This window comes from Amblyomma mixtum, chromosome 10 (genome assembly GCF_055824585.1).
Source record: "Amblyomma mixtum isolate Tamu chromosome 10, ASM5582458v1, whole genome shotgun sequence".
In the NCBI taxonomy this organism is placed as follows: Eukaryota; Metazoa; Arthropoda; class Arachnida; order Ixodida; family Ixodidae; genus Amblyomma; species Amblyomma mixtum.
The window spans coordinates 63,859,336-63,867,112 of NC_143021.1; positions in this window are offsets into that span (position 1 = coordinate 63,859,336).

Sequence of the window (7,777 nt, forward strand, 5' to 3'; positions counted from 1 at the left end):
AAAGGGCAAGGCATCGCGCCGAACGGGTGGTGGCGTTCCGTGGACTCCCTGGCAGCGCTACAACGCGCTGTCGCGTTCCACTCCTAAATGCGAAGCTTAATCGTCATTAATTAGCAGTTAATTAGCATTCAGGCATTAATCAGTAATTAACAATTAATTAGTGATTTGCCATCACTTAGTAATTAGTACTCAAATATATGTGACGCCACCAGTGCCACAGAAACAGCGAAGGTGGTGCGGAAAACGCTTCCGCCTCTACCCACTTTAGACAGTCAAAGTGCCCCCTGAATTTTACCTAGTTAGCAGTAGAGTCCTCTATGGGCGCAAAAGCCAGGGTGGGTTTGGAGGCGCAGCCCCTGGCGCCCCTTGATAAATGGAGCCGCTCGGGTCTCCTCCCCAACACCCTCCGGTGTGTGCATCTAGAGGCCGATGAAAATGCATATCCCGCCTACGAGCCTACAAAAGCTGCAGTAATCCTCCAACCGCTCCAAGTACCTACATCGTGTAGAAGGCGTCCAACCATCAGAAGCCGACGCAACAACGAAATGAAAATAGAAAATGGGCAGGCGATCGGTATGAACGCGAAATTTGGAGCCCACATTGCTAACGCAGAGTTATCGCATCACATCGTTTGATCATCTGTTGATTTTTTTTATCCAGGAAATATCCTCCTATTTCCCCTGCAACATATGTCAGAAAATAAGGGAAGATGATTTGTTTGACGATAGGTTGAAATCGAACATTCGCGCCCCCTTTTTCTTCACACAGTTTGCCCACTGTGACAACAATGATTTTCACCCGAAGGCGCTGGCTCTTAAGAACACGTTGGCTTCAGCCTTTGTATTTGGCAAAGCGGCGCCTAGACAGTCATGGAGCAAGTTTTATTTCGTTCCATTGACTACTGAATGATGGAATAACTGCGATGGTTTTCTGCGTTCGCTGCTGAATGATCAATTTCAGGAAGAATTGCCTAAGCATGTTGTCTAATATTGCTGCTTCATCAAATGCCCGGTACCCACCCGTGCAATGACTGTAGGAAAAGAGACAGCAGTTCCGCACTAAATAAGACAATAGTACGTTTGCTCCTGCTGCTAATAAAAATAGTAATTACCGCTTCTGCTTGTGAACTTTGTTACTGGGTAGCCCTAAGAACCCACAAAGTCGGAGAATACAAGTGTCGCTGTAAAACAAGAAATACCGGTGTAGATGCGCTTATGTAAAAGAATTTATTATATCTTTAGATACCCTGAAGGCTCACGTGGGAATTACATAGGGTAGGGGGGGTGGTCATGAAAATAACACAATACATAATCTTTACATAAGTTAGAAAACAAATGCAATAAAGTTCTATACATACAAATACGTAGTACACAGCACTGCATTCGCTAAGGAATACATAGGTAGAGTACACAGCGCATAATTCGTAAAAAGATAGTAGTAAAAACAATGTTACGGTAAGTTTAGCAACCAAGGTGCGCTGAAAATTTTGTTTGAAAATGGGATAGATCAGTTTTAGTAAATATGTCAGTCGGCAACGAGTTCAAGCCTTCCATAGAAGATTGTAATTGTGAGGTTTGGTATTTTAGCGCTGGTGCGAAGATGGGTTGTTCTTTGCGGTAGTCATCAGTCGAGGATGAATTATGATGGGTAGGACCGATGCGATCAGCTATAACGAGGAGTCACTGTAGAAAAAGGAATGAAGGAACGATAAACGAGAGAAATTGCGTCGAGTGATAAGGCCGGGAATGTTGAGAGTTTGCTTTAGTAATGACAAACTTTGATAAGGTGACTATGAAGAAGAGATGAACCTGACAGCTTTATTTTGGATGGACTCAAGGCGGTTAATTAGTGAAATGCTGCTTGGATTCTACATTATAGAGGCATATTCTAAAGCTGACCTTATGAGAGTAGTATAAGGCTGAAGCTTTGCTTCGTCTCGGAGTTGACAAGTTACAAACGACATCTGATGAGTCGCAGTTTCTGAAATGATTTGTTTATTATGTTAATTATATGGGCACTCCAGCTTAAGTCAGCGCGGAAATATGCAGCGAGGTACTTCAAACAATCCGTTCTGTAAACTCTTTCATCGTACGGCAGCGGTGGCCTGGTCGTTGGAGCCTTGCATGCGGGAGGTACGAGGTTCGATCCACAGTGCCGCCGGGTAACCACCGATGATACAATGGGTACAAGCTCTCTCCTGCCTGGTGCTCGGCCTCTCTAGGGTGAAATGCTTGGGAAATGGGTCCTTGACACCACCTCGAGTAAAAACGAAAAGAACCATGCGCCATAGCGGTTTTTGTCCACAGTTGCCCTTACGCCACAAAAATCCATCGTCATCAACGGTTTTGCGGTTAATTGTGTAAACATTTGAAGGCGTATTAGTGCGCGTAGAAAAGGTCACCAGTTTTGTTTGTTTTTTTTATTATTAATCTCCTTCTACCAATGCTGACACCACTCATTTAGATGCATTAAGTCGGCCTGTAGAATAATTGCGTCAAGGGGGTCAACTATCTTTCTATAAATTATGCAATTGTCAGCGAAGAGTCGTACTTTAGATATATTATATGATATGTCATTGACATTAATTAAAATTTGTAAATCCCGTAAGACAAATCCCTCCCGATATGAGCGTGAACTGTTATATGAATACTCTAATCTTGACACGATGAGAGAGATTACTTAACAATTCTTCGATCGAACTGGTTATGTCGTGGTGCACGTGGAAGTTGTTAGCTTTCTTCATTAATCTTTTATGGGGAAGGCGCTAAAAAGCTTTTGAAAAATCTATAAATATGGCGGCAGTATATATTATTTCGTGTACCGATTCATAAAGATCTGTTATGAGCTCCAATAACTGTGTTTGGCAGGACTTGCTTTGCCTAAAGCCATGCTGATTGTCAATAAGCATGCTATTGTCGTTTGGGTGGGTGATTATGTGCGAATAAAGAATATGTTCGCGCACCTTGCAACAAATCGACGTTAGTGATATCGGGCGATGATTTTCTGGAGACGGGCTGTCAACAGATTAAAAAACTGCGCTCACGTTTGCTGTTTTACAGTGACAGAGAATGCATCCCGTATCTAAAGTCTGCTAAAATATGAAAGTTAGTAAGATAGCCGACACGTGTGCGGTAAGCTTTAGAAGTTTAGGGCTGAAACCATCTGGAGCAGGACTACAATTAAGTGGTAGTTGCTCAATAGCGCCGACAACTTCAGCTGCATTAATGACGACCGGTTCTGATGAATGAAGGTCGATGGGTGATGGTCCTAATAAAGGAAGGTAGAAAGTTTTATTAATGTTCATGGAACACTAACTTGAACCATTAAAAAATTGCCGCAGCGCCAGCAAAAGAAAAGAGCTCGAAGCAGGCAGAAGTCGTCCTTTGAAACGACTTCAAGGACTGCAATAAGTTGAGATTCATGTCAACAGTGAGAATTTAAAGCTGGGCCTCTTAATTTCTGCAAGCCGAAAACTTTGTCCACGGTTCCGTCAAGTTTTTTTAGACATCTGCGTTTGTGAATTTCTCATCACTAAGAATCAGTGGTCCGCCCTTCAAAGGCGGTGCCTAAACCGTCTATGACGAGTGGCAGGTAGGGTGATGGTTTCGTGGATCTTGCTTGCAGGAAGAGCACGCAACATCCTGTAAATGGCTTGGAAGCCGTTTACAGGATGCAAGCGTTTTCCTTGAACACCTGAACTCCTTTCAGCCGAGAATACAAATCACCAAAGAAGAAGAACAGAATGGGGTCATTCCCTTCCTGGACGCACTTGTGCAAAGAACGAGCAATGGGTTCGCAACGTGCGTGTACCGCAAGCGCACACACACTGGTCCATACCTGAATTTTCATTCGGCACAGCCTGTCGCGCATAAACGCTCCGTTGCGTCGGCACTTTTCGGCCGCGCTTTCTGCCTTTGTTCCAGCCCGAAAAAACTCAGATCCGAACTAAAAATTGTCAGGAACGATCTTGCCAACAACGGGTACCCGCAAAATAATGACCGCAGAACGCCGCTGTTCACATGAAAACGTGGAAACAACAGCCACCGAGAAAAGCAAGCGGGCAAGCATCCCCTACGCTCCAGGAGTCAGCGAGGCCTTAGCCAGGGTCCATATCGCCCACGTGCCACCAAGTAAACTGAAGCAAAAACTTGTCAAAGTAAAATACCCGGTCGAACAAAGCACATTTCCCGGAGTGGGGTACAAAATTCCCTGCAAGGACTGCAAAGCTGCATACATCGGCGAATAAGGCAATTTCATTAGGCGCTTGAAACAACATGGAAATGTCGTCGTCAACGGCCGCGCAAAAGAAAATCCCTTCGCTGACAGCACTATCAAGCTGTATCGCATGCCATCGATTGGAACAACGCCTCAGTCATCATGATGGAGGAGTATTTATTGCCCCGCCTACTTCTGGAATCACTTCACATCCAAACGACACCACATACTTTGAACCGAATGCGGGGTAACTTCCTGAGATTTACACATGCTCATTACGCCACCTCCACATTACATAAGTCATCACCTTCGTCCATCCGCTGTCATTGTTAACAAGGGACCGGTACGGGCCCTGAAACGTCAGTTGTTTGTCCGTTTTTTTTTCTTTTTTGGCGAGTGCTCCTCTTTTCTGCTATTATGTTAACTCCTTCCCAGGGATTCCGTCAAATACTCCACTACGATATAGTACATTCTACCTGTTGTACGCTCGCCCGCCGTGCTGCACCCAGGATGTATGCTACCACTTCCAACCTGTGATAACCTCTGCATCACCGAGATCCAGTCTTTAGCTGAAAGGGCTTGTCGGATTGCCCGTATGCGATCCATTGCTTCACAAGAGCGCTTCAAGGACCGCTACTGTAGCTACACCCTGAATGTCATCTGCGCTCCGGGCGATGTGGTCTGGCTTTGGCACTCAGTCAGGCGCTTTGGCTTGCACCAAAAGCTACTGGCCCACTACAATGGGCCAGTAGCTACTGGCCTACTAAAATTGATTGTTATTGTGCAATCCTACATTATATGAAAAAATTGCTTTCTTCAACGGCTTCTCGCTCACAAGTTATGTTTTCCAGAATTGCTGGGTATGGGTGTTTCACAGACGCAAGGAAAAGTGACATGCAAGACATTTTATTTCTTTTTACCCAGAGAAATAACTTTATAATGGCATAGTAGCGCGGTCTATTAAACTAGATCAAAATATTTTCAGTTGCGATTCAACATAAAATTTCCATTCCAGCGCCGTGGACAGTTTGTCATGTGAACTAATACATTGAGTCATTATAGAGAGCGTTTCAGCTAAGATTTTACACAATTTTTTAAATTACGCTTTTCGAGTTAAAAGAGAACTTTTTTCGGCACAGCGTTGTCAGCCGAGTATTATATCAGAATGCATCTAATATGTGCTAACTATTGGGCTGGTTAAATAATACTGAAAAGTTAAGTCTCTACCTGCTACCGTTAGGCTCCTTAATCATTAAGTGGAATGTAGTCCATGGTAATTAATATACATACAAGTTTTTAGAATTCCAAAAATGCGGTTACCCTTGGCGCTGTGGCCCTAAAATTTTGGCTTCAACGCTCCATAATGCATGCACTTTCGAGAAACTCGCAGGAAAAGCAGCCTCTTCAGTGCCTCGTCGAAACAGCCCGAATTTGTTGGCCCACAACAGCGAGGATAACTGCGCTTTATAAATTCTGAAAACTGATATGAATATTAAATACGGTGGGCTGCACGCCTCGTCACAATTAAGGAGACTAACAGTAATAATTAAAAAGTGTCAACTATTCAGTATTAGTTAACGAGCCCGTTAGTTACAAGGATTGATAGCTGTGCGAGTTGGTAAAAGTTAATTGTGGGTAGTGCAGCGCGAAACACACGAAAGCGCAGAAGAGACAGCACAGACAGCGGTCGTGTGTTGTGTCTTTCTTTGCGGTCGTGTGTTTCGCGCTCTACCACCTGCTAGCTAGCACGCCTTATTTGTACTCTGGTGTACTACACCGCTGACATTGCTATGCTCGGAAAAGCGGCCTTCTAACTCAAAAAGTCTAATTTGAAAAACTGTGTAAAGGGTTCGGTGAAACACTCTGTATGATGAATTTGTTTTCGTATAGGGATGTAGTCTGAAAAACAAGCTGTCACGTGCTGGTTTGTGACGTGTGATAAATGCCGTGCTCAAGTTTTTGTATGAAACAGGCCTGGATACCCGTCTGTGACCGCCTGTGCACTACCTACATGGTTTACACAGTTTACATGGTTTACATTTGTGTTTTCATGGAGCCCCTGTTCCAGTATGTGTTAATGACATGTGTCGGTGTGTTTGTTCAAGACACGAGTTTCATGTGCGTCTGCTCACCGCGATACGAGTCCCAGACAGTGTGCGTGTGTGTGCGGACATCACCAATGAAACTCATTGCATTATGCCATCATCAACCTTCATTCGCACTTTTCCTTTCCTCCTCCTCCCTTTCCCCTGGGTGGAATAGCAGGCCAGGGCCATGTTACCACCCGCCGACCTCTCCACCTTTTCTTTCGTTAAAATTTAAGCAGCGCTAACTTTTTAGGACGAAGTTAGCGCTGCTTAAATTTTAATGAAAGAAAATGCATAACCAACTAACCCCGCAACGTGTTTTACTCAGTGAACTCTCCACCTTTTCTTTTCATTAAAATTCATTTCGCTCTCTCTCTCTCAAAAGATGCCACTAAATTTCAACATAAATGCCATTTTTGTCAGGTAACCATGTGCTGAGGTGATTTAGACCTTCGGTTTATTTGTGCGGGCCATCATGCACGTTGGCGTTACAATCCTTCGCAGAAAAAAGAGAGTAGTTTTCCCTATCCGCCCACCTCTTCCGGTGGCAAGGGCTCCTTCCCCACAAGCCACGGTGCGCGCGTATGGCGAGCAGGCGGCGCGGCGCTGGCTGTCGCCGGTGAAATGAGCTGTCGCTCTTCTGAAGGCATTCCGCTGGTTTGAGCGGAGGTGATTTATCTCCGGCAGTAACCACTGCTGGTGCTGGTTGCAGCCGCTCTACAAACGGCGCCGGTAACGGCCGCACGTGTAACGAGGTCGTCGACGCGCGGGTTCGCTCGAAAAGCATGAAAGCGTGCGGGTTCAGCGCGGAGGCCGCATTCGCTGAGAGTGCCTCGGGTGCATTATGAGAATGACCTACCCGAGACGTTGTTCGCGCCAGCCGCGGATTTCCCGCTGCCGTTTTGACAGTGCACGCACTGCGGGAATGGCGCGCTCCTCTAATGTTTCGGCGTTGGCCGCCGCTAAACAAACGGGGCCTGCTAATTCCGAGCGTCCGGGAAGAAATGCAGAGGCATCATTTTCCTAACCCGCTGTCGCCACATCACATCGCGCGTAGCAATATGCGCACGGGGAGCTCAGGGATGGCGTTGCCCTCCTGGACCGTCTTTGGAAAATGTAACCACACAACGGCATTTGTTGCTTAACCATGCAGTAGAGCAATTCTAGCACCCCGTAAGTCAGTGTAAGTTAAGGGTGATCCTTGCCCTGACCTTTCCAGTGGTTTTGATGTCTAGGGGTGCCGTAAATGATCCCTACACGGTTGGAAAGGAAATCCCGCGGCCTGGTTATTTCCGGCGGAGACGGCAAAGCCAGGAGTAAGCAACTGAGAGAGTAGCTGCACGTCACTAAAGTTATAGTCGCGCACCCCGCTACCGCATATATGTTAAAACTCACTTTTGCTGCTGATGAAAGGTGCAATTGTAGATATTTTGAGACTTGGTGTTGCCAAGTGCCTCTTTCTGATACAATCGCCC